This window comes from Lissotriton helveticus, chromosome 3_1, assembly GCF_964261635.1.
Source record: "Lissotriton helveticus chromosome 3_1, aLisHel1.1, whole genome shotgun sequence".
Taxonomy (NCBI): domain Eukaryota; kingdom Metazoa; phylum Chordata; class Amphibia; order Caudata; family Salamandridae; genus Lissotriton; species Lissotriton helveticus.
The window spans coordinates 699,048,143-699,074,812 of record NC_136061.1 but is presented as its reverse complement, the minus strand read 5'-3'; positions in this window follow the sequence as shown (position 1 = coordinate 699,074,812).

Below are 26,670 nucleotides of genomic sequence, written 5' to 3'. Positions count from 1 at the left end.
TCCATCAGGCTTGCTGCCATGCCGTGACAATGTCTAAAAAAAAAAAAATTCCCCCTGGGCAAAAGCGAGGGAAGGGGAGACACAGCAGACCAAGCAGGGAGGAAAGAACAAATTCCACCCAGAGGGACCGCCAACCAGGGCGCCAGAGTGGAGGGGAGCCGAGAGGGCGAAAGTCAATGAGGCGTCACAAGCCCGAGACCCCAGTGATAGTCAAAAACAAAAGTGAAACTGAACTGAACCGGGGCTCTGCGCTGCAACAGCCGTTGTTGTTCAATTATGCCCCGGGCACCAAGTCAAATCGGGCGCCGGGCATCCAGAAGACAAAGGCTGCAAATTTCTCAGCGCCACAACTCCGGCCACCGGGGTCCGATCGGGACGGTGGAAACGGTTTCAGGATCACCGGTGGTTCATCCGCACCAAGATGTCATCTGCCAACAGGATAAATGACAGGATATATTCAGAAGGTTACGAGGGTCTCAGGAGCCCTTTGCTCACGCGGCCATCTTGGTTGCGCGCGTAGCTCCTCCCTCTATTCTGAAAAGTTTTATGACAAAATGTCTACATTTGGTTTTGAATTTTGGAAAAACAATATTGAAACAAAAACCATCTGGGGTTCAAACGACTGGCAGGTACAAGGCCTAGAAGCATTATTTAGGGCCTGCATGATCCCAGAACAAATAATATTTCTGAATGGCACAATTCAACAAACTACTTGTCTTGGCCTAGCTAAGATAAAAGACTTAAATAAACCATCTATTCCGAAGCCCATACCTGATAGTAATAGCACTACTGATGTGGAGATAGACGTATCCCATATTTTACACCAAAACAGAACAAATCCTGATTGGAAAAAATGGTTGAGCTGGCCCACAGACACAAATAACTGTCAAGATAGATTCCTGAACAAAACACAGGGGTTAAAACAGAACAGGCCAGACCCAAGATACTCCCAGAGACAACATCCAGGGATAGTTACAACATACAGTGTAGGGAAACTATGCCTCGAATGGCTACAAAAATCCACACTGGCTGAAATTAAGCAACACTTGACTTTACTTAAAGACGGTGCTGACTTGCGAGATTTCATAGTGGGACCTCGCAAACAGCGTCAAAAACGTTTCATAGCGGCCGGTACATACGCTGCATACAACGAAGCTTGGAAAGTAACACAAATTGAAACAGCAGAAAAAAATATGAGAAATTGATCGTATAAATTTGGAAAAATCACTTTCTGTAGTGGACAATGGGTTAATGACTCTGTCCTCCAGAATATATTCACTGGACAGCATTGTATCATCTGCTATTAATATAATAGAGCAGGACTTGCTAATGTTACAACATGGTCAGTCCCAATTGCGTTCTATTGTACAGCTTGGCTGGACGTTGCAAAATCTGCGTTCAGGCTACGTTCCATGGCGTTTAATCAACACAACGTCATTATTCTCTATCTTTAACCTTACTGATAAACAAATCAGTTTGGCACAAAAAGGAGCAGACTATACGATTCTGAGCATTGAAAAACTTGAGAGATTACCATTGACAATGTCAGAAAGACCTGTCATTGAATGGATAATACACGGAACAATTACAATTCCAATAACAACTTTCCAGTTTAAATATTGCCAAGAGTATATACCAGCAGGCCAGTATGAAAGGTTGAGTAAAGAATACATCAAATCAACCTGGGACTTACCTTACACACACAAATGTTACAGTGAAGGGAAAAAAGAGGTATTCCTTAGTGGTAACAATTGTAAAAAATCACTACTCCTGTGTCAAGGTATTAACTTGCATGGAGCCTGCGAAGGGTCTTCAAACAACCTTTCATGTCACCTGCATGGCACTCCTGCAAAACAGATAGAGCCATTCTTCAGACAGCTTTCCAACGGCAGTTATGTTCTAATAAGTGACCACAGCTGTTGTAGCATGGTGCCAGGAAAACCCTATCTCGTAACCGTCACTTCCAGGGTCATTTGCTGTATGCAAGTATTGTATCCACACAGCAATCCAGACATGGAGGCTGCGTTATGGCCTTCTTTGAATATCTCTTCTATTCGAATTGATACTTTAAGCAGAATGAAATCCATTCTTTTACAGACAACTGTGCCTTTAACCTCGTCCAAAGAGACGTATGATCTGCAAGTTGCAAGGACAGCGGCAGAGATACATTCCCTTTTATCAACAAATTGCCCCGTCCATTTCGTAGAAATGTTAAGTCAAATCTTAAACATGTCTGATACCAGTGGCATCGCACATGTATTTAAGACAGTTTTTTCGGGACTGTTAGCACCCTTTGAAACAGTTCTGGGCATTTTCCCGAATTTTGTCCATTCGTTATTTGGCGGCCTGCCTCTTCTTTTGGGACTCGTAGCAGGAATTTTATTTTTGATCCTTCTGCTCCGATATGGCAAGCCAAGCCACAGACAAGACTCCAGCAACGATGGGAGAAACGATCCTAGCTATACGCTACCGGGACCGCATCACTAAAGTCCTCGGATTTGCCCGGCTAAGAGATCTAAGTACAACTTGGTTTCTTTCATTCAGACCAATCTGGCAAGATTGCATCTTACCTGTGCTTCGATGTATGCTATGCGGAGAAGAATGCGTGTTGGACGTCTGTCTTACACTACCATCAGCAGTACCAATGGATATAGATACTTTGCTAGGTCCGGTAACGACTCCCCAGCGGCTACCTATTCTGATGACGGCATTCGTTGAGACTTCACCACTACGAGTAGGTGGCAGTGGAGTACGAGATGAAATCAGCACCACACAGGTACAACCTTCTGTGAGCATTGCTGATCCTGACATCGATGATAGCAATCATTCTCACATATGCACAATTTCGGCATTTTCGAACTTGGTCGAACTTTCCCCTGATGTTGTAGACCAATTTTTTGCAAGCCTGTCTGATATGATGTTCTCCCCTGAACAACGAGAATAACTTTTAAAACAACGAGCACACAGCGTTCCCTGAACTCTGAATTCAGCCTTCAGTTTTGATAAACAAAAGCTACTGAAAACATTTGGAACTATTTTTTCCCCTGAAAGCGAAATTATTTTTTTTTCACTTCCAAAATATTTACCCTTTTTTCTGGCACATAGTACTCTGCTTAAAGTAGAACTATTCTTAGAGAACAGAGCTTCTATTTTAGGAACTCTAGAGACAATATTTTACCTCAGCCTCTAGCACATGTACAGCATTTATATAAATATGTGATGAAATGGTCTCGACCTTCTTTTCTGTATACAGAGCCATTTCATGTGTAATTTTCGCAATTCAATCAGCTGATATATATATGCATTTAACTGAATGATACCACTGCTTGAAAAGCGTACAGTACCAATACTCATTTTCGTGTATTTACCATATAACATTTCAAATGCGAATTATGTATTTTGGGGTGGGTTGGAAAACACACATGCATCGTTATATGTTTAATATTGCTTAGTTTTTAGTAATGATGGACATTAGTACGTGGAGTGGGTGTTGTGCTTCTATCTAGGACCCTAATTAGATATTCCCGATTTATGCCCTTATATGGTTATAATAAATAATATCCTTATAAAGGCATAAGAATCATATCCATATTTAGTAATAGCCCATGCAGTCCAAATATGGCAAGGCTACTCCTCTAGACTCCTAGAAAGTACAACGTGTTCTTTAAACAAACCAAGCCTCCAGCAGCCCGGGAAATCCCCCTGCTCTTGTTTTGATTTGCACAAGAACTCCTAGAGTCCAGAAAGAACTGTTAGTTCTTAGTGACGTCTTATGTCCAACCTTACGTCAAACCCGGCACCTTTCAGGTATAAATATACCAACGTTGCCTTAAGCAAACACACGGTGGTTTGGAGCAGAGCAGCTATCTACTTGCCCGGAAGCCCAGCTGATGCGAAGAGCCGAAGGAAGCCGCCCCTCCCTTTTGACGCACTGAGAAAGACGCTGTCTTTTTCTCCAGCCGAGAAAATCCAGCTCCGGTGTTTCCAGTCACCCTTGCGGGTTGCTGGGAGATCGAGTCCTGAGAGAGAGATACAAGACCTCCTACATTCTATTACCAAGGTACGAAGCTGACTAAACCCTTAAGAGAATTCTTGATTCAGATTCCTTGGCAAAAAACCAACTTAACTTAAACTGCAACTTACTTACTCCTTCCCACGTATTAGGCTTAGGTCAGGTACACCGGGTAGGCGTATCTTAGAAGCACCAGTTGAGTACGTTAGTCAATGTTTTTATGTATGTATATATTTTGTCCGTTTTAAAGTATCATATGGCTAAGAAACCATATCAATGCTTTTACAGTATTATTTTATAATACTACTTTTACTGTACGCACTTTACTTCATGTTAAGTATTGCAATTGTGGCAATTTATTTCTCTTGCATGAGAAAGAAGACTGCTCAATAAATAACACCTTTTATTGAAAACGCCCGTCTCTCTATTTCTCTGCACTCTGGTGAAACTAAGTACGCACGATTGACTGACTGAAATAGCTGTCTATTGTTTTCACACGACTCTAGAGATACACTCTTTATTCTGAGGGAGCAAAGTTGTCATGTTTATGCGGTTGTCAGAAACTAATCCCTTCTTGTCTAAATCCGGAGAGTTAACTCTTTCCTGAACATTCGAGAAAGTTTCTAGTGGCCTCTGAGCTACCTGGCAAAACTAATTAAGTCTAATATAGTCAGTAGAGACCTAGTCGACCTCAGTCCTACGTCTACACTGCTGTTTACATTATTCCAATGCGCAGAGCCTATTGGGAATATAGGAACTACACTACACCTGGAGCCGTATGGAATCCCGGCTCCTATCTCGTGTTGCCTCTGGATACAGATAGAATCCATTGGCTACGGGGTGGGCCTTATATAGTAAAAAGGCTATGGAAAGAGACAACCGGACACTCGTGGTAGAGGGAAGAGAAGAGACTGCCATAGACGTGCTTAGTCATGATGAATCCTTATCGGCAAGTCGGCCTACATGAATGGAACGCTCGGCATGTCGATTCAGGATGCTACGGCATGCCCTGGTAACCATGGGAACAGGTGTGCCCACCGTAAACAGACTCAAAAATGGGGAAGATAAATAGCTTCCCAAGAAAAAAATGTGTATGTGCGTGAGGTGCTATAAACGTGCGCTCCATGTTATGCATCCTAAGACGTACAATGGAAATGCAGGAGGTGGGCAAAAGCGACAGCGGGTTGTTGACATAGACGGTGGGTATGAACGGTAAACCCCCACGTGCTAAGCACGGAAAAGCCAAAGATCCAGCCGTATGCTCTAGCCCATATGAAAAAAAGGTAATACAAACGAGTATTCTCTGCAACCAGACATGTTGGGGGGATTGAAGTGCATAGGTGGCAGAAAAGAAAAAGAGCAAATGCAAGGATCTATTTAAGAGAATGTATGAGAAACTGTGTGTTACAACCGAATAAAACACGGGCCAAAGGCATGAGAGCCACCGTGTAATAGGTATGAAGATGCCATGAATGTTTATGTCCATTCCAGCCCGAGTAATTCAGAAAAATAACAGTGTGTACAGCTAGAACGCAATTAACATCCAGATATGATAAATGGATCATGGTGTGGCCGATCGTCCATGGCGCAGGACCCGAAAGCGGGGAAGTGTCATCAATGCTATGGCCACGAAAGGCATTGGGGGAATAAGGCTGAGTGAGGGGGCAAATATGAACTTGTCAGTGCCTGAGTAAGTTTTTAGTGGGCTATCGGAGTGGTGAATAACCGCCGGCAGCCAGGTGTGGTCACAAGTCCCTGTGGTATGAGCAAAAGAGGAAAAGGCTCAAAAAACATAACTGAAGTTTGAGCCCCATGAGACATATATTCACAGTGCTATGGGTCCATTGCAAACTGGTCAGTGCCTCCGTCCATGGTGAAAGGGGCACAAGTCTGGAGGTGAGTGTACCCTGGCAGTCACGGGTAATCCGCAATCCCGGTGGTGTGTATGAAAGAAGAAAGAAGGGACAGAGCAATCTTTTCCAGGGATGTGTCCGATTATGTGAGGAAGTAGAGGAACTCATGGTCCGTGTTGTGCCCCTTATGGACCGACCTCAATCTACATATCCATTTGGATTCAGTTTGTCTAAGTACTAGATTACGATTGCCACCCCGTTTGTTGGTGGGATATGATCAATCCCACAGAAGACAAAGGACTTGTCCCCCGCATGCATCCTGTTGTAATGGTCAGTAATGGGGTAACGTGTATCGTTGTTGATGAGAGAACGGCGGTGTTCTTGGATTCGAGTTTTTAGGCATCATGCCGTGCTTCCTACATACACCATCCCACATAAGCATTCCAAAATGTACACTACATATTTGGTATTACAGTTGATAAAATGACGAATGCGGTGTATCTTATCAGTGTTGTAGCTGAAATCCTTACACTTGTTGCGACCACAGGTACAGACATTACAATTAGTACATGTGTAGAAGCCCACAGGTGGGCTAGGCAACCAGGTAGTGTTGAGTGTGCGTGTGGTGACATAGCTGGGACACAATGACCTCCTCAGTGTACGTCCCCTTTGGTATATCAGTGACGGTTTCGTGCTAATCAGCGGACGTAATCTGGGAATCTCAAGGAGTAAATGCCAATGTTTCCTGAACATCTTAAAAATGCTGTCATTACGTGCAGTGTAGTCGGTAAAGAAGGTGACCCTATTCCTCGTTCTTGAGGAAACCTGTGTATTGGTTGGTGTGTTGGGTCTGATTTGTTTGAGAGTCTGCGATCTAGGGAGCTCCAGGGCCCTACATTCTGCCCTGTTCAGGGTAGGTGTATCGTAACCCCTATGGGAGAAGCGTTGCTTTATGTCTGTGATGTTCTCCCTGAATCTGTCCTCTTCACTGCATATGCGCCGGGTTCTGACCATCTCTCCATGTGGGATGTTTGAGATTACGGAACCAGCGTGGGCGTTGGAGGCATGTAAGATGCTGTTACATGCTGTCTGTTTCCAAAAAAGGGTGCTGTGTATCCTGCCTTCCTTGATGTAAAAGTGTATGTCCAGGAAGTTTATTGCCTCCTTGCTGTATGACATAGTGAGTTGTACATTATAGATATTGTCATTCAGGTATGTGAGATAGTCTTTAAGTTGGGTCTCCGTGCCAACCCATAGACAGATGATATCGACTATGTACCTCCCCAAAAGACAATGTGTTTAGTCCAGGGGTAGGCACTTTTGTTCCAGGCATGCTCCCTCTCATACTAGCCCATAAAGAGGCCGGCATAAGAGGGAGCAAACCTGGAATCCATGGCTGTCCCTTGTAGCTGATGATACCACCCTTCATCATGCTTAAAACATGTTTTGGTCAGGATGATATCAATCATTTCCATGATCATTAAATGATATGAATAATGGTCCGCACCCTCAGTATCAAGGTAATAACGGGTTGCCATCATACCAAACTCCTTCTGGATGCATGTGTAAAGTCCCACCACGTCTAACGTGATGCACATTAATTCTTCCGACCACGCAAAATCATCAAATTTGACTAAGATGTCCTTACTCTCCTTTAAATATGAGGGAAGGTTAGTGACATGCCTTTGGAGTGTGAGATCTACAAATTCCCACAGTCTCTCTGTAGGAGACCCCACCCCCGAGATGATGGGTCTACTGGGGGGTGGGAATTCCCCTCCCTTGTGCACTTTGGGCAAGATGTAAATGCATGGGTAGCATGCCTGATGAGTGTACAAGTATTTAAATTAATTGTCAGTGAGAAGACACTCATTCCTCCATTCCGTTAGCCGCCCATTAATGATAGTCTGTAGCTTGTCAATGGAGTTAAAGTTGATGAGCTCATAGCAATGGTGATCGTTCAATTGTCGGGCAATTTCCCCCATGTAGTCCCTGGTGTTCATAACGACTAAATTTCCCCCCTTATCTGCCTCTCTTATTACAATGTTATCATCTGTCTGCAGTCTACTGAGAGCCTCTCTCTCTCTTTTGGTCAAGTTGTGCTGGTGGCGAGCGTACGTGTTGGTGGTGTCCAATTTGTGTTACTCGGTCGTGATCATATCACCAAATTTGTCTATATTGGGGTGGTATCCACCCTGGGGCACAAATTTGGACTTGCATCTAAGGCCAGTGTCACGATTGCAGTTTTCTGCAATCTCTAAGTCATTCAGGATGGTTTGCATATCAAGCATTTCATCGTTCTCAATTGACAATAACGTTTGTACTTGTCTGGTCTCCTCAATGGTTCTATCAACCATGGGAACATTGGACACAATGGGGACAACAGGGTGTGATTGCTGTGAAAAAACTCTTTTAATTTTAACATGCGAAGGAACTTGTATAAATCTACATGTACATCCACCAGGTCCCCATATTGTGTCGGACAGAACCCCAGCCCCTTTTTCAATACATTGCATTCATTAGTATCCAGTATCCTTTCTGATAGGTTGATGATTTGCAAATCTAATTGTGATTCCTGGACAATTGTAGGACTACTAGTATCCCCCGTGGTGGAAACTATACTCCTGTCATTTAGCAACATGTTCCCTAGTTCTTCTTCGGGCGTAGCAGCATGCTGTGGCTGTCTGTTCTTCCTCCTGTACCTCCCCCCTCTCCTTGTTTTTTGGTAACTCTTTTCTGCTGTCTGTCCCCCTTTCTTAGTCTTTCCAACTCCTTCTGGAAGTTGGTTGCCCCCTCGCCAAAAGGGACCTCAGTATGGGGGGTAGTGGAAGTTGTGCTTTCACTAGAAGCTAGTGAGGTGCTGCTGATGGATCTGCTATTCAAGCTTTCTTCCCTTGCTCTCTTTCTATCTTCTGTCAGGTTAGTGTTATCATATTTCTTGGCAAACGTATATATCCTGCCGTCCCTATAGTCCTTGTCGTTTCTCTTTATCTTACGCATTTTCTTGTCCCTCAAATACTGTTGATGTTCCTCTATTACTTTATTAAGAATAACATAGTTCTTCTCTACTAGATCCTTACACTCCATAGCCTCAATTAGTTTTTCTAATTCATCAATTTCCTCCTGTAATTTCTGATCCTTTTCGCTTGCATGTTTAATTAGTATTTTCATCATGGTATGGGAGGATCTGTCTAGGATTTTGCTCCCATTCTCCCAAAAGAACACCACTCAAGTCCTCAAAAGTGGGGAAAATGAGAATTCTTAGCCCTCTTGGGACTTTGTTGTTATCGATATACTGTTGGAGAGTGACACCATCCCACCAGCGGGCAAGTTCTTGTTTCTTAATCCTTTCAAGTTTCATAAAGCATGATCGCAGTCCTGTGCCTTGATTTGTTGAAAATGGCAATGTATATGCACATAAGCGGCGTTCATTTGTGTTCACTGTACCCCTTGTTGTAAGCAGAATGGATATCACTAAACACTGACTGTGTTATCCCGCCAGCATAGACCCATGCACACACGTACACGACAGCCATTTTAGACACCATGGCCTCTCTGCCCATTTGTTCCCGGCACCCCTCCCCGCGCGCACTGCTCATGCATCGGCCACAAGACCCTCTCCCTCTGCGTGACCCTGCTCTAGAAGTAACCCTCCTGCTTGACCCACACCCCCCATTTCCTCCCGAGAACACCCTTCCCCTCAGCTGACGACCCCCCCCCGGCTGCACTTGGCCTCTCGACCCGGTCCCAAGTCCTAAGACCAAGCCTCGTGAATGTACACCCCCCCTTTTCCTGCCCAGCATAACAAAACCGTGATACACCAGCCGAAGTGCCCGATCTTATCGCCTGCCCAACCTTTGAATTGATCATCCCCTCCTGCCCTCGTGTCCTGTAGGAATGTTCAGCTGAGAGATCATAATCTCTTGTTACATTCAGGAGGGGAGGATGACATCTGATCGACTGGTATGGGAATAGGCCTGAAGCTGGGATTCCAAGCATGTTTTTTCCTACTTCAAAGTGTCTTTATTGTAATAAGGAATGTTTGTGCATCATAAACGTGTGTATAAAAGACGAAGCCTCAGAGAAACAAGGTGTGGTGGGAGGAGAGAGCACCTCCTGAAGACACTATGCGAGTGTCCGAAATGACAGGCTCTCCCCATGAGAAATAAAACTCTGTTCTTGTTTTCCTGCTTCCAGCGCCCGTCTCTTTATTTGGTAATTGTTCAAGATGGGAACTAAGAGGCGTCCTGCGCCAGCAGCCTGGGCATCAGGTGCGAGATGGGCTGACTTTTCCACAATTGGCGTCCCAACGCGGGGTCCATCAGCGACATAAGGTCCGGTAAGAGAGGTCCAGACGATGGGGTGAACATCTAAATGATTGGAGTATACCTGCCTTGAGAGGGCCCTCGTCCGGCTGCCGATTGAATGAACTTCACCGATTCCGAACGGACCTCTCTCAAGTGACCTACTGTCCTGACTGGAATCCCACAGGAATGCTGCGGTAAAAACATGGAGAAAGAGAACGATTGGGCGCTGGAAAAGGGAAGGCGAAGAATTGCCCACACGGTCCGGTCCGGGTAAGGTTAAGTAGGACGTCTTTACGTCTGATTGGTAGGATGGCTTTATCCATCTGATTAATTGATTGATTGTACTTGAAGTATTGGTTCTCTTTGAGACATTTTCTATTTGCAAACAGCGATGAATAGGAACGTTCCTCTCTCTTTGCAAATAGTTAAGGATAGGTAATGCAGACGTTTGTCCCCTATTGTAATCCGTCATGCCTATTTTTCTCCCCACTGATTGTTTGTTATCGATTTTTATCGATTATTGCTCTTTGAGATATTCCCTGTCTACAAACAGGGAAGAATAGAAATATTCTGCCCCCTTTGCAGATAGTGAAGGATAGGTAATGCAGATTTTTGTCCCCATTGTAATCCGTCATGCCTGTTTTTCTCCCCATTGATTGATTGATTGTCTGGACATTTATTGTTCAAGGAATAGTTTTTTTAAGGTATCCTCTGTTTGCAAATAACGTAGAAAAGAAATATTCTGTCTAAATCTTTACAAGTAGTGAAGGGTAGGTAATGCGGACCTTTGTCCCCCGTTGTAATCTCCCGGGCCTATCTACTCCCCACTGATTGGTAAACTAGTTCCACCCGGACCATTTATTAGAGGTAGGTCATCTGGCTCGACCAGAGGGCACCCCTAATAAAAAGGACATATGCAACAATAACGAAGTAATAACCGTATCCTGTTAACAGAAACTTTAGCATGAAACACGCTAGGAAAAAAAAAAAAAAAAGAGGGAAGAAGGAAATAAGAAAGCAAAATCAGTAGGCCACTGATGAGTTTTTGATTTCGCCACAAATAAGAAAACGTTAGAAATAGCTGACGATAAAACACGTGATTTCGCTAGAAATAAGAAACGTTAAGAAATAAGTCCGTAATAAGAAACATGAAAATGGTGAGAGAAGCCAAGCTTGACATCACGGCAGCCACAAGGCAACTAGGCTTCGCCACCCCTCACTGCTCCAAACATGTCTGTCCCACCGCCTGCCACGCCCCAATAACGGTAACATGAGACAGATACAAGTCAACAGATACCTACCCCCGTTCTGGAAACTCCCGAAGTGCAACAGGTTCGCGGCTACGCCCATCCGGAAGACGAGATCTTCGGCACGTGTAGGGCGGGTCCTGCTGACAGCCGTCGGCCGGAGGTCATCGAGTGAGGTGGGCCAAAAGAGGAGCCGAGGCCGACGGGATCCGGGCGTCCCCTCTTCTTTCTTCAATAATGGCTGCGACAACACGGGGGGGGATGTCTTGCTCATGCCACCGACCCCCCCCCCCTCGCATCTCCTGGTCCAGCCACGGCTTGGTATGAGCTCCCCGTTCGGCCCTGAAGCGGCGCCTTGCAGGCCACCGGGGGGGGATGTCTTGCCTATGCCTCCGACCCCCCCCCTCTCATCGCCTGGTCCGGCCATCATGAATATTAGCGCCGAGAAAAACGGCGTGGGGTGCGCTGGGAGGGAGAGGCGGCGCGAACGAGCCTCTCCCGCCTCCCCAGGTGGAGGCCCCCAGTGGCACCCCCAACGCTCCACTCACCCGACGAGGGTTCGCCCACTCGTAAAATGGCGGTCGACCCTGCTGGAGCGGGACCGGCGTGAAGAGATGGCCCGGTTGCTTGTTGATTAAGAAATGAGTCCCACAATCAAAAGTGTCCTCCTCGACTTTGAAGATTCTATAGAAGCCACGGAGGTACCCGACCCCCGCAGACACCCCCGATGGGGAATGACTGCCATGATTGCCCGCGGAACGATGAAAATGTAGCCGCGAGACGTCGGCGCTCCCATGCTGGCGCCAGCCTCAGTTTGAATGACTAAAATCCTACAGACTACAGTTCGGATCAGTTCCGGTGAAAACCCAGTATGACCCGGTAGAAAAATTGTTGCCTCCCTCCCCCTTTGACTGATGGTTCATACTGCCGATCCTTTCTGTTGCCCTTTAACGGAACTTTTGGACTGCCGAAGGAGTTTCTGGGCCAACCACGAGTTGGTGGAGATTTTGACTATGCCTGGATCTGCCTGGCTGCCCCCAAAATGGCGCTGGTCAAATGAAACTTTCAACTCCTTGTTGTACCCCGATTGCTCAGCCTTGGTGTCATGAAATATGTATGCAGTTTTTAAAAACAATGAATTGATATAGGATGGGTACTGATTATGTGTTCGGACAATGAATTGAAGTGAGATGGGTACTGATTGAACATTCGGACAATGAATTGTTGTTAAATTTTGGCGCATCATGATTATTGAAAGTTCGAATTTCAACACTTATGATACTCGCTCACACTGAAGTTTCGATATGATTTTATTGCACCTGTCGCACTTTTTATTATGAAATCAACGACCACCGACTCCATTAGGTTTTCCACTAATAAGTATCCCCACATGTACAGTTCTGGCCGGCCCACGGGGTCGTAGGCCCGTATTTATGCACTGACATTTTTATTAAAGATTTTTGGAAAAAGCAAACGTAGTTGTCACGCGTAAATTGGTAAGTTTCGAATAAATGACCACTATTTCCGATATAACTAGATTACAGGTGAAATGGCTCAGCTCGACTAGTTAAGGGTTAAAAAGTGTAGTACGCAGAAATATTGCAAATATGAATGGCCCAGCTTTTTGTTGTATGTGTTCTGCATTCTTGTACAGCCTAAAGCAACCGCTAAAGATCCTGGTATTTAGTCTATACTCTATATGCTACCTGTATCAGGAAAGTTGTTTTAAAAATGCCCCTAAGTCGCCCCGAAGGAGTGCCACCTGCCCCCCCCCTGGTACGAACGACAAACGACCCCGTACCACTGTAGGTTATCACTTTTCCTCAAAGGAGAGCACGAGCTCGCCCCCCCACGCTGCACCGACTGCCCTTTGTTCTGACCCCCCCCCCCTGTGCACGATCCGTAATACCACGCTTGGGCGACCTATGCTATCCACAGGCTTCCGATAATCATCTCTCCCACACTAAATGGTCCACCTGGGCTTAAACGCCAAATTGGCAGGGACTGCGTCCAGTGGAGATAGCCCGAGTATGTAGTAAGTAAAAGCCTTTTCGAGTTTATGCGCGCTGATGTGTTTTTAAAATGCTGCCCCCGCCCCCCTTCTTTTTCCCTCTTTCTGCAAGGTCACATCGGAACGTCGACTAAAGAACGAAAAGGAAAATGGTGATCTAGCGGACAAAGATGGGAAAAAGGGGTTCGATTATGGTACCTACACACAACGAGCGAACAATGACGATTTCTCTCCCTGAACTTAGCGCTTGGGAGGACAGCCTGAAGCGGAAACTACAAAATATGACTTCGTTTGGCCCCCCGAATAATACAACCAAGAATGACGTGCACTAATGAATAAATTCCTACGTTTAATTAAATAAGGAAAGTTTAAGGAATATTCCGAGGTGAGATTTACCCAAGTACCCTCCGCTTGGAGGACTAGGAATGTTGCCAGTGTTTAAAATCTACTACCTCCTTTCGCACCCTCATAGACATGAAACTCAAAGCTGCCCTATTGTTCTCCCAACTGACGCCCACTGTTGCCTCAGCCCACCGTGAGCATTAGCCCGACCAGGTTAGTTCTTGACCAATTGCCAAAGGCATATAAGTGTATATAGCTAAAGCCACCGGCGAAGGCAGCCAACGATAAAAGAGAAGAAAAAGGTAAAAAGAGCTTAGGATGCTAAGGATGCGCAGCATACAGGCAGAGATCATTTTGGCCAATAACTGTTCTATGTTTTGTCTTGAATTTTTGTATATAATACCAGTCACTGTTCTATGTTTTGTCTTGAATTTTTGTACATAATACATGTACTGTCTCCCCCGCCTGAGTTTGTGTGTACGTAATGTATGGATCTACGTCGTCCCTCTGCCTGTGTTTCCGTATTTACTTGACCCCTGCTGTCCTGTGTTGTGTGCGCACTGAATGACCCATTATTGTACACGTTTCTCTCTCTCTCTCTCTCTCTCTCTCTCTCTCTCTCTCTCTCTCTCTCTCTCTCTCTCTCTCTCTCTCCATGTCATACGTGTACCGAATGGTTCGTTTAGAGTGCGGACTCTCTCTCTCTCTCTCTCTCTCTCTCTCTTTCTCTCTCTCTCTCTCTCTCTCTTTCTCTCTCTCTGAGGATCCCACTGTTCCCTCCTCCTTTGATGGTAACGTTGTGCCCCACCGGCACAAACCTAATTGGGTCTCTTCGAACACAAAGGTGTTCGGCAAAATTGACAGAAACTAAAACGATTGTAACTTGCCATATTACTACCTCTCCTTTCTGCAAAACGATAGAACCCGAGTTGGTAATGAAGGAAAGGACAGGTAAGACGACTGATGTCCCCTAATCTGGCCTTTTTATAGGGGGACTATAACGTCAATGGTCTTCTGTTTTTCAGTTCGTTAGAAATGCAATCCCCAATGCCCAAATTGCCTCACCCCTCTGCACTTAAGTGCGGATGTCCAAAGCGTCCTCGCTTCCCTCGATTGACCCCAGCTCCCTGTCCAAAGCGTCCAAAGCGTCCTCGCTTCTCCCGATTGACCCCAACTCCATATCAGCTATCCCCGAAGTGTAATTGATGACCTTGATTAACCGTCGCTCCCCAAGAAAAGCATGTTTAACCTCCGCCCCCCCCCCCTCCTCATGATGATAACCCCCCTGCTTGCAAGAGTTAGCCGACCCCGAAGGGAAATGTAAGATTGTCAGTACTTGGGTTAGAAAAAAGGGCGAGTCTCTACCTAAGGACTCGATTTCGAGTTTGATAGAATACACTGTCAATGGGAGTCCGATTTCTCTCCACGTACGCCACGAATGAACGCCAAATAGGCTCACGAATACAGTGGAAATACCCTCCTACATACTCCATAAGTGATGACTTCTGACTGTGACCGATGAACCTATCCCCCACCTACTTAGGATTGGGGACGGAATTGAGATGTATAAATGTCTTCTCCTGCCAGTTTTTCTAAAACTTGTTTTGTACCCATTCAAAGATACAATCACCGGAGGAGAGGAGCTGGATGTGACGCACAGCCTGGCCACAGATCATGAAGCACGTGTGACAGCAACCAAAGGTGGAGTTGCAGAGCAACGAGACGCAGGACGAGGCACCATTCTCAAGCTCGGCAGATGAAGGAATAAAGGGCTGCCTTGAAGCCCTTGATTTGCTGACCCACTCGTGCCTGAAGTCCCCGTCCCTTTTGAGCCCGACTGATGGGCCTGCCTGCTCGTCATCCTTTGCTCCTTTGGTCCCTTGGTGTGTTCAAAGATCTGATCCCACTCCGCCCTCTCTTCCCTCGATTATTCAACAACATCACCCTTTTCGCATAACTTTTGACTCAGAAAAGAAGAGCAACATTTAGATAGAATAAGGTTTTGCCACGGAAGAAGAAAGACATGCAGGTGCCCAGCATGAGGCACCCCTAAGAAGATCAGTTAGGAAACAGGACTGTGATCTAACAGCAGAGGACTGATCGCACCCTGCAACGCGTAAGGATGAATCCGAGCTGGACCTATAGCTCCACCGCCGGTGCTCAACAGCGCCAACGAAAGAAGACGGACTCTGTTAAAAAGACACTGTGACAAAGACCCCCCCTTCCTGAACTTTCTGCCCACCCCTTCACTAATTGCTTGTATCGAACTGAATTCCTCCCTCAACCATTTTGTGTTGCTCTCAAAAATGTTTCATCGGTCACTCATGTATTTAGTTTTCCAAAAGTCTCTTATAGCACTGACAAGACCCGAAGGTATCAGAGCACTTTTACTGTATTTTGATGTCACCGGAGAGAAAGGCAGAACATGATTCTATAATGTGACGGAACCTTTTCTTGATTGACCCCGACTAAGTATTATGCCGATCTCTAGACTTGTATGAATAACCCAACAAATGTAAAATCACATGTACCGCATTTCGCCAATCGTATCGACTGTATAGAAATGAACTAGCTTATGTAAAAAAGCGGCGACTGTTGAAAATGGCAATGTATATGCACATAAGCGGCGTTCATTTGTGTTCACTGTACCCCTTGTTGTAAGCAGAATGGATATCACTAAACACTGACTGTGTTATCCCGCCAGCATAGACCCATTCACACACGTACACGACAGCCATTTTAGACACCATGGCCTCTCTGCCCATTTGTTCCCGGCACCCCTCCCCGCGCGCACTGCTCATGCATCGGCCACAAGACCCTCTCCCTCTGCGTGACCCTGCTCTAGAAGTAACCCTCCTGCTTGACCCACACCCCCCATTTCCTCCCGAGAACACCCTTCCCCTCAGCTGACGACCCCCCCCCCGGCTGTACTTGGCCTCTCGACCCGGTCCCAAGTCCTAAGACCAAGCCTCGTGAATGTACACCCCCCCTTTTCCAGCCCAGCATAACAAAACCGTGATACACCAGCCGAAGTGCCCGATCTTATCGCCTGCCCAACCTTTGAATTGATCATCCCCTCCTGCCCTCGTGTCCTGTAGGAATGTCCGGCTGAGAGATCATAATCTCTTGTTACATTCAGGAGGGGAGGATGACATCTGATCGACTGGTATGGGAATAGGCCTGAAGCTGGGATTCCAAGCATGTTTTTTCCTACTTCAAAGTGTCTTTATTGTAATAAGGAATGTTTGTGCATCATAAACGTGTGTATAAAAGACGAAGCCTCAGAGAAACGAGGTGTGGTGGGAGGAGAGAGCACCTCCTGAAGACACTATGCGAGTGTCCGAAATGACAGGCTCTCCCCATGAGAAATAAAACTCTGTTCTTGTTTTCCTGCTTCCAGCGCCCGTCTCTTTATTTGGTAATTGTTCAAGATGGGAACTAAGAGGCATCCTGCGCCAGCAGCCTGGGCATCAGGTGCGAGATGGGCTGACTTTTCCACAGATTCTCAGATGGCGGTGCAGCAGCTGCTGCACTGAATCCTTTACCAAATAAGTCCTGTGCGAGCTCCTCTCTTCTATCAATGAGTTTGGGCATAGTGGAAACCAAATTGGGGATGTGCGTAAGAGTGCAGGCCGGTCCCAACATATCAAGGAAAGGCAAAGGTCAACGACGGACTCCAGTGGCCGCACCTCTTAGCTGTGTTCCCTTTGTAGCCTTTAACCAAATTGTTTACAAGTGGTGTGCACTGTCTGCTCCTGCACCTGCCGTTGTAAGGTGCAAACTGCAAGCAGACCAACAGAAATCAAAAAAAGGAGTGGAGCGGTGCACTACCCAAGTCCTTTGTTCCAAGTAACAACAAGTAGTCAAGGTTCCTTTGGTGAAAAAATATATATCCTTTATTCAATTTTTCATAATGGTGCAAAAGAATCTCAGCCAACGCGTTTCGTTCATCTGAGTGAACTTCGTCAGAGCTGAAAAAAGTGTGACGTAAAATATATATAAATATACACAAATATATACAAAAAAACTGAATAAGCACAGGACAAACAAAGCAAAAAACTAAAAATCAATACATACATGTTGAACATATATAAAAAAACGGTTCTAGGAAGACAACTTCTCAATAAAAAACATCAATCAGGATGGACAGGCAGAAAAAAATGAGAAGAAATATGAAAAAATATATATATGCACACAAGCGACATAGTGGATTAAAAACAATATTCAAGCAAATGTTTTTAAAAGAACCACAAAGGCCATAGAATAAAATGGTCAATTCGAGTTATACGTGTGTCAAAAATATAACAAAGTTATGAATGGGTGACTCCGTAAGCATATTTGCTAATATCTAAGTTAAAACAACAATAGTATCATCAAACACTCAGTAAGATCTAAAGAGTATATGAGTGCATATCAGGGGTACATCTAGGGTATATGTATAACTATGTAAACAGTCATGTAGGAGTCAGACCCTCCAGAAAACATAAACAGTAATAAAACCTCCCAGTGGGGTTCAAAGCCAATACCTAAAGTTAAGGTTGGCTAAACAAAACATAATGTCCAAACACATATATAAATAGTCTCTTAGACTGAGTAAACAGTGGAACTATAATGTAAAAGACTCAAAAAGTCTGATTCGTTTCGAGCAGTTAGCAAAAAGATGATATATAAATTACAGGCCAATGTGAAAGGCCTGTAATGTAAGCAATGCAAAATCTCTTAAAGTAAGGGCCAAAAGGGTAAGAGGCTAGCTGTGGGTGCACAAGAGCAAGTATCTATACTGGGACCCCATCAGGAAGCATGAACATCATCCAACATAAAGCGCATTAAAAGCAAGAGCAACAACATCAGGCGCAGCACATTATATAACAGCACGTACCGTGTGGTATGTGAGAAGTCCAAAGTGGCAAAGACCATGAGTCAATTGTCTGTATGTAGATAGGAAAGTGTGTCGCCGAAACGGCAGTATTGGAAACCGGTAAATCCAATGGTACCGCAGGGCCTCCCTGATAAGTGCCCCACGTCTTGCACTGTGTTGAAAAAATAATAAGAAAATATAAGCCTTGGACTAGTAAAACTAAAATGTGACAATTCACAGCCAAGGTAAGAGCGGGGGACATGATACATGATGCGACGACATGTGTAGTCTGTTGGCCAGCCAAGGGACATGGGAGCCTGGGGTCCTAAATAGTTAGTGATGCGGGAGGAGTGGCCGAGCTTGAGTGATGAGATAAGATATTTTAAAATAAAACAAAACAAAAACTCAGCTGAAAATTAAATGGCCCGACGCATATGAAAACAAAATGACCCTCATTGTGTTTAGAGAGGAGTAGGCCCAGAAGTGTATAAGGAAAAGGGTACATGGTTTAAGACAGGAAAGAGTTACTGCAAGGGTTGCCCGGCAGTCGTGGCCGAAGGGGAAGGAGACCGGTTGTCACAATGCATGCGCATAAAGAAGCGCTAGCAGGAATGCGGAAAGAGTTAGAGGCGTCCCGCTAATCTAACCATGTGGTAGTCCCCTTAAGAGAAGTAAACGGGGGCCGAAGGGGGCCAGATGCCGCGGTATACGACCGGGGCTAAAAATGAAAATATTAATATTACAGTATCTGCCTGGTCCCAGATGGAAAAGGTTTAACATAAGGGTAAAAGACGGAGGTGGGGGAGATCGGCAAAGTTCAAAAGCATACAGATGGTGAAAGAGAGCGGAAAAATGCATGCGAGCGCTTACCTGGTGCCGTATGGAATCCTGGCTCCTATCTCGTGTTGCCTCTGGATACAGATAGAATCCATTGGCTACGGGGTGGGCCCTTATATAGTAAAAAGGCTATGGAAAGAGACAACCGGACAACCGGACACATTTTCCAATGTTTTTATCTTGTTTGAATTTTTCTGCTCATTGTCAATTGTATAATGTATCATAACATGTTTATTTACCATGTAAAGCGCTCTGATACTCCTGGGTCCAGCAGCGCTATATAAAACCTTTTAAATAAATAAATAAAATAAATAAGAGACTGCCGTAGACGTGCTTAGTCATGATGGATCCTTATCGGCTAGTCGGCCTGCGTGAATGGAACGCTTGGCATGTCGATTCAGGATCCTACGGCATGTCCAGAGTAAACAGACTCAAAAACGGGGAAGATAAATAACTTCCCACGAAAAAAATGTGTATGTGCGTGAGGCGTTATAAACGTGCGCTCCATGTTACGCATCCTAAGTAGTACAATGGAAAGGCAGGAGGTGGGCAAAAGCGATAGCGGGTTGTTGACATGGAAGGTGGGTATGAACGGTAAACCCCCACGTGCTAAGCACAGAAAAGCCAAAGATCCAGCCGTATGCTCTAGCCCATATGAAAAAAAGGTAATACAAATGAGTATGCTCAGCAACTAGACATGTTGGGGGGATTGAAGTGCATAGGTGGCAGAAAAGAAAAAGAGCAAATGCAAGGATCTATTTAAGAGAATGTATGAGAAACTGGGCGTTACAACCTAATAAAACACGGGGCAAAGGTATGAGAGCCACCGTGTAATAGGTATGAAGATGTCATGAATGTATATGTCCATTCCAGCCCGAGTTATTCGGAAAAATAACAGCGTGTACAGCTAGAACGCAATTAACATCCTGATATGAAAAAGGATCATGGTGCGGCCAATCAACCATAGCGCAGGACCCGAAAGCGGGGAAGTGTCATCAATGCCATGCCCACGAAAGGCGTTGGGTGAATAAGGCTGAGTGAGGGGGAAAATATGAACTTGTCAGTGCCTGAGTAAGTTCTTAGTGGGCTATCGGAGTGGTAAATAACCGCCGGCAGCCAGGGGTGGTCAGAAGACCCTGTGGTATGAGCAAAAAGGGAAAAGGCTCAAAAAACATAACTGAAGTTTGAGGCTCAGGAGGCATATTTTCACAGTTCTATGGGTCCATGGCAAACTGGTCAGTTCCGTCCATGGTGAAAGGGGCACAAGTCTGGAGGTGAGTGTGCCCTGGCAGTCATGGGTTATCCGCAATCCCGGTGGTGTGTATGAAAGCAGAAAGAAGGGACAGAGCAATCTTTTCCAGGGATGTGTCCGATTATGTGAGGAAGTAGTGGAACTCATGGTCCGTGTTGTGCCCCTTATGGACCGACCTCAATCTACATATTCATTTGGATTCAGTTTGTCTAAGTACAATATTATGATTGCCACCCCGTTTGTTGGTGGGGATATGATCAATCCTACATAAGACAAAGGACTTGTCCCCCGCATGCATCCTGTTGTAATGGTCAGTCATGGGGTAACGTGTGTCGTTGTTGATCGGGGAGGCCCTGCGGTACCATTGGATTTACCGGTTTCCAATACTGCTGTTTCGGCAACACACTTTCTATCTACATACAGACAATTGACTCATGGTCTTTGCTACTTTGGACTTCTCACATACCACACGGTATGTGCTGTTATATAATGTGCTGCGCCTGATGTTGTTGCTCTTGCTTTTCATGCGCTTTATGTTGGATGATGTTCATGCTTCTCGATGGGGTCCCAGTAGAGATACTTGCTCTTGTGCACCCACAGCTAGCCTCTTACCCTTTTGGCCCTTACTTTAAGAGATTTTGCATTGCTTAAATTACTGTGTAAATGAAAGGTGTTCCCTCTGTATTTTTATATCTATAAATTCAGTCTCATCAATTATCCTTCTCACAACTGTGCTATCCACTTGCTTCTTAACCACTTCTAATGTGTTTTTCTCTCACCCCGCAAATATAAGTAGAACCACAAAGGCAGGATACTCAAAGTAAATCACTAAATGCAAATGTACATTCCATATAGTTTTATTAAAAACAAAAGTTAAAAAAAAATTGTTTTGAATTAATCACTTAAAAGAGTGATTATCTGATTTTCATAAAAACATGTATACAACCATAATATTTAAAACCATAGAGGTTTACTCAGTCTAGGAGACTACTTCTATATGTGTTTGGACATTAGATTTTGTTTAGCCAACCTTAACTTTAGGTATTGGCTTTGAACCCCACTGGGAGGCTTTAATACTGTTCATGTTTTCTGCAGGGTCTGACTCCTACATGACTGTTTACATAGTTGTACATATACTCTAGATGTACACCTGATATGTGCTTATATACTCTTTAGATCTTACTGAGTGTTTTATGTGACTATTGTTGTTTTGAATTAGATATTAGCAAATATGCTTACGGAGTCACCCATCCATAACTTTGCTATAGTTTTGACACACGTATAACTCGAATTGACCTTTTAGTCTATGGTCCATCCTGATTGATGTTTTTATTGAGAAGTTGTCTTCCTAGAACCGTTTCTTGTATATATGTTTAACATGTATGTATTCATTATTAGTTTTTTGCTTTGTTTGTCCTGTGCTTATTCAGTTTTTTTGTATATATTTGTGTATATTTATATATATTTTATGTCACACTCTTTTCAGCCCTGACGAAGTTCACTCAGATGAACAAAATGCGTTGGCTGAAATTCTTTTGCACTATTATGAAAAATTGATTAAAGGATATATATTTTTTCACCAAAGGAACCTTGACTACTTGTTGGTACTTGGAACAGAGGACTTGGGTAGTGCACCGCTCCACTCCTTTTTTTACATCACAAGATTCGACTGCATCAGAGGAAGCCCCCTCAAGTGGATCACCTCCTTCCTCACAGGATGCACCCACAGAATCTGCCTACGACCCACCACATCCGAATCTAAGAGCATCATCTGCAGCATCCCACAAGGTTTGTTCCTCATCCCCTCCCTCTTCAATGCCTAAATGACGCCACTGGACAACATCATCTGCACCCACGGACTCAACATCATCTCATGAGCTGACGGCACCCAACTAATCCTCTCTTTCATGGAAGACATACAAGAAGGAAGTAATCATCTCCAGAAGGAAAACCTCCCGATGGGACGACACATGGTGGCCCACTGCAATCGGACCCTCACCTACACCAAGCAACCATGCCCCCAACCTCAGCATTCTCCTGAACAGCGATTCCTCCATAAAGTGCCAGGTCAACTCAGTTGCCTCCTCCTGCTTCCACACCATCCACATACTTCATAAAATGTTCAGATGGATCTGCATCAGCACCAGGAAAATCGTGAATCAAGCCTCTATCACTAGCCGACTGGACAACGGAAGCACACTCTATGCCGGAAACTCCACCTATCTCCTCAAGCAACTACAGACCATACAGAATGCTGCAACCAGACTCATTCTCGACCTCCCCAAACAAGCCAAGATGACCCCCCACCTCAGAAGCCTCGCTGGCCCCCCTTCCAGAAGAGATGCAAGTTCAAGCTGTTGACTCATGCCTACAAGGTCTTCCACAATGCTGGCCCCTCCTACATCAACCACCCCCGTCCTTCCACCAGTCGACCAGACAACTCTGAACAGCCCCCATCATCCTCACACATGTCCTCCGCATCCAGCGGAGCCACAATGGAGGTCTTTCTTTCTCCTACCTTGCTGACAAATCCTGGAACGACCTCCCACTCCACCGCCGAACCTCCTCTTCACTTGCCAACTTCAGAAAGAGACTCAAGACCTGGCTCTTTGACCAAGGCCCTCCAATACCTCAGCACCTGGATACCCCGGGGGTGATAAGCAGTGCTATATAAATACTGATTGATTGATTGATTGAGTAGTTTCTGGTGGCAGTTGATATTCTGGAAAATTATCTGACCAAAGAACCTGGTAAAAGAGAAAACATAATAGACCGAGAATAAAGAAAACATTCTAAAAGCTCAAGAGAAAGAGAGATTGAAGTCAGAACAATAAATATCTTATTTTCTTATTTGCAACACAAAAGTATCCAAACTTCTTGGATATTCTTGGTGACATAAGTTTACCTCAATCTTGCATTACTTGTTGCATGTTTTTTGTAAATTAACATTTTCTGCCTGTCAGTTTCAGTTATCTGTTCTCCAAGTCTACCATTGCCCCTTCGTTTAGCCTTAATCCCCAGTGATTTCTACACCAAGGTTCTATAAGGTCTGCCTCCTTTCCACAATATATATGTATCTGGTAGTATTTTAGTTTCCTACCTCTAGATTCTCTCTATAAACCTCTCTCAGTCCCTGTCAGTTTTGCTTACAGTTAAAACTGGCCTGATTGGCCCACAAACTGGTCTTGCGCATCCTCAAATGATTTGCATTTGTCCTCATTGCATAGACCTCCCATTCTACTACAAACATCTCTAGTGCATTTCACAACATTAGTATGCAACACTAATACTTCAAAACAAGGGAGACCCCAAATCTTAGCATTACAGTCAATGGGTGTCCCAGATCTGCGACATCAGGGTTAGCAGATGAGGGATACAAGGACCGCTTGTTAGAAGAAACATATATATTGCATTTAAGAGTATTCATCTATGGTAGCCATCCAGCAAGGACTGTTCCCTGAGAGATAAGTTATTCCACCATTAAGGTAACTGGCAGTGCCAAGCCACACTGTTTGTATGGGGGTTTACGTTGTCAATTTAATTCTCACCCGGGTGTTGACCCATAATAGGAAGGTTAGCGTACCATCCATTTCTTTGAATATCGAATATGGCACTAGGCATATAGCACTTTGGAATACATCTATGCATTAGGAAAGCACCACCATCTTCACTATGCCACACAACTTACCAGTGATGGCGGCTGAATGACCAAATGTGGATTAGATCATTTTACCAATATTTGAGCTTATACTTCCCCTCTCTGTATGAATCCATTACAACATCATCCCCAGATCCAGCAGAGTAGCTTACCTGCACCTAGATAATGTACTCTGAAGAAAGAAGCACAATGTGGACACTTCATCTTGAAGCCTAATCAATTAAAGAACTCTTCTACTAACTAAAGGAGACGTGGCACTGCTCTTTCAGGCAGAGACATACCAATTTGTCATCTGCATAAAGTAAAACCACATGTGTTGTGTCTCCATTCTTTATACCCCAATTATCCAGCTGAAGAGGGACCACATGTGCAATTGGCCCTATGGCTAGTGTGAACAGGAGCGGTGAGGGTAGACAACCATGTGTAGCAATCCATCAGAGCTCCCAACTGTCAGAAATGACTTCATTTATTTTCACTCTAGCATGACACTATAATAATGAAACCATAAACCTGTAACTGAAATCACATCCCTTAAGCTCTCTGACTAGGAACTCCCACCCCACAGACTCAAGCACATTTTTATATTGAAGGATGTCACTAAGTAATAAACCCGATCCATTTCTAAAAACTTCTTGACATGAGCCAACATTTGAAGGTTGGCCACTGTGCTACATTCTGCAAGTCGGACAATTCTGGTGGTCTACTGACAGTATCACTCTCCTAAGTGTCCCAGCTGTGTCTTTGCTATGAGGTTTGATGTTAGTTTTGATTATTGAAACGAGTCTATATGACTTACAGTCCATTTGATCTTTACCAGACTCGGATACCTTTACTATCACTATTGCCTGCATCAAATTCAGCAGTCAAACCATCTCCAAGGACTTTGTCCACACCTCAGTTCATTTGTCCACTAATAAATGTGGCGCCCACCAGAATAATTCATCTAGTAGACCATCTGGCATTGGATTCTTCCCTCCCTGTATCTCCTTCAGTGCAGTTCTCAATTCCTCTCCTGGCAATGGATTGTCTTATTTGTTCCTCAACTCAAGGGACAGTAACAGTAATTCAGACGTTGCTATATTTTCTGCAATCTGCACCTAATACAACCTAGGTCACTGGGCATCTAATTCTTTGATTTTTTGGTAAAAGACAACATGAATGCTTCTCTGGATGATACAATGTATGCCCATCTCTTGATCGTTATCAATCGCTGATGTTTAGGTAGCTCCTTACACAAGAGCCAGGCCATTATTGTCCCTGATTTGTTCCTCTCCTTATGTAATTTCCGTTAAAATGATTAATTGGAGTTCTGTTCATGTCTGATGTACATTGTCCCCTGTGAATGTTTTTGTTCAGTAATATCTGGGGAAGTGCTGTAGGAAGATGGCAATTACTGTTCGTTCCGAGCAATCCTACCTTTTACATCCATTGTATCTTTCCTGATCTGTGCATTTTTTCCATACCTTCTACTAAGACATATGCCTTCACCACCATCTTCATCTAATCCTTTTCAATCATGTTTGTTGCTGCTGAATTCCTACTAATGTTTTAATACTGGGGCAAATTTTCCTACAGGCATATCGTCAAGTCCTTTTCTTGTGGGACTTCTGCTATCAATCTCTATGTTAGCCTCTTAGGCCTAGAGTCCTTGTAGGTATATGTTAAAAATGATGGATTACAATTAAGAGTTGGTCAATGAAAAGAAATTCATGGAAAATAAATATTGATGAACTTCATAATGTGTGTTAAACTCTGATAATTATTGGAGAAGAAACTTTTGTGTTTCAAACGTTAAGTGCGACCAGAGTCAACAGACGGTGTTCCATCCTTGGAAAATTGTTTGTGGTATATAATTGGATAGTGCAATCCCAGACATTGCACTTTTGTACCAGGATGCACACTGAATAAATTCCGATTAAGAAACCGACAAAAGGTAGGAATAAAAGGTGTTCAGCGGTAACTTTAATAAATATATAAGTGTTTGCAGCTGCTTTTAGGGCTATTCCACAGATCCGTTTTAGATTTCTGATCTCTTTTCTTTTTTTCCATTTCCATCAGCTGCTCCTTTCTTGGTTTCTTTCTGGCATTCCCAATCCCTTATGTCTTCTGTCATGTGGTGTTTGATGTAATTTCCTTTTCCTGTTCTATTAATATTTAAAGGCCTTAGTCAGATTGGAGGGTCAGTCCCAAAAAAGTTGCATTCCTTTGCTTAATTCCTTGCTCCTTCCTCTTGTTGTTCCTGACTCTTCGCTCTTGGGAGTTTTCATTCCCTGGATTCCTGACTCCTGGTTCTTGA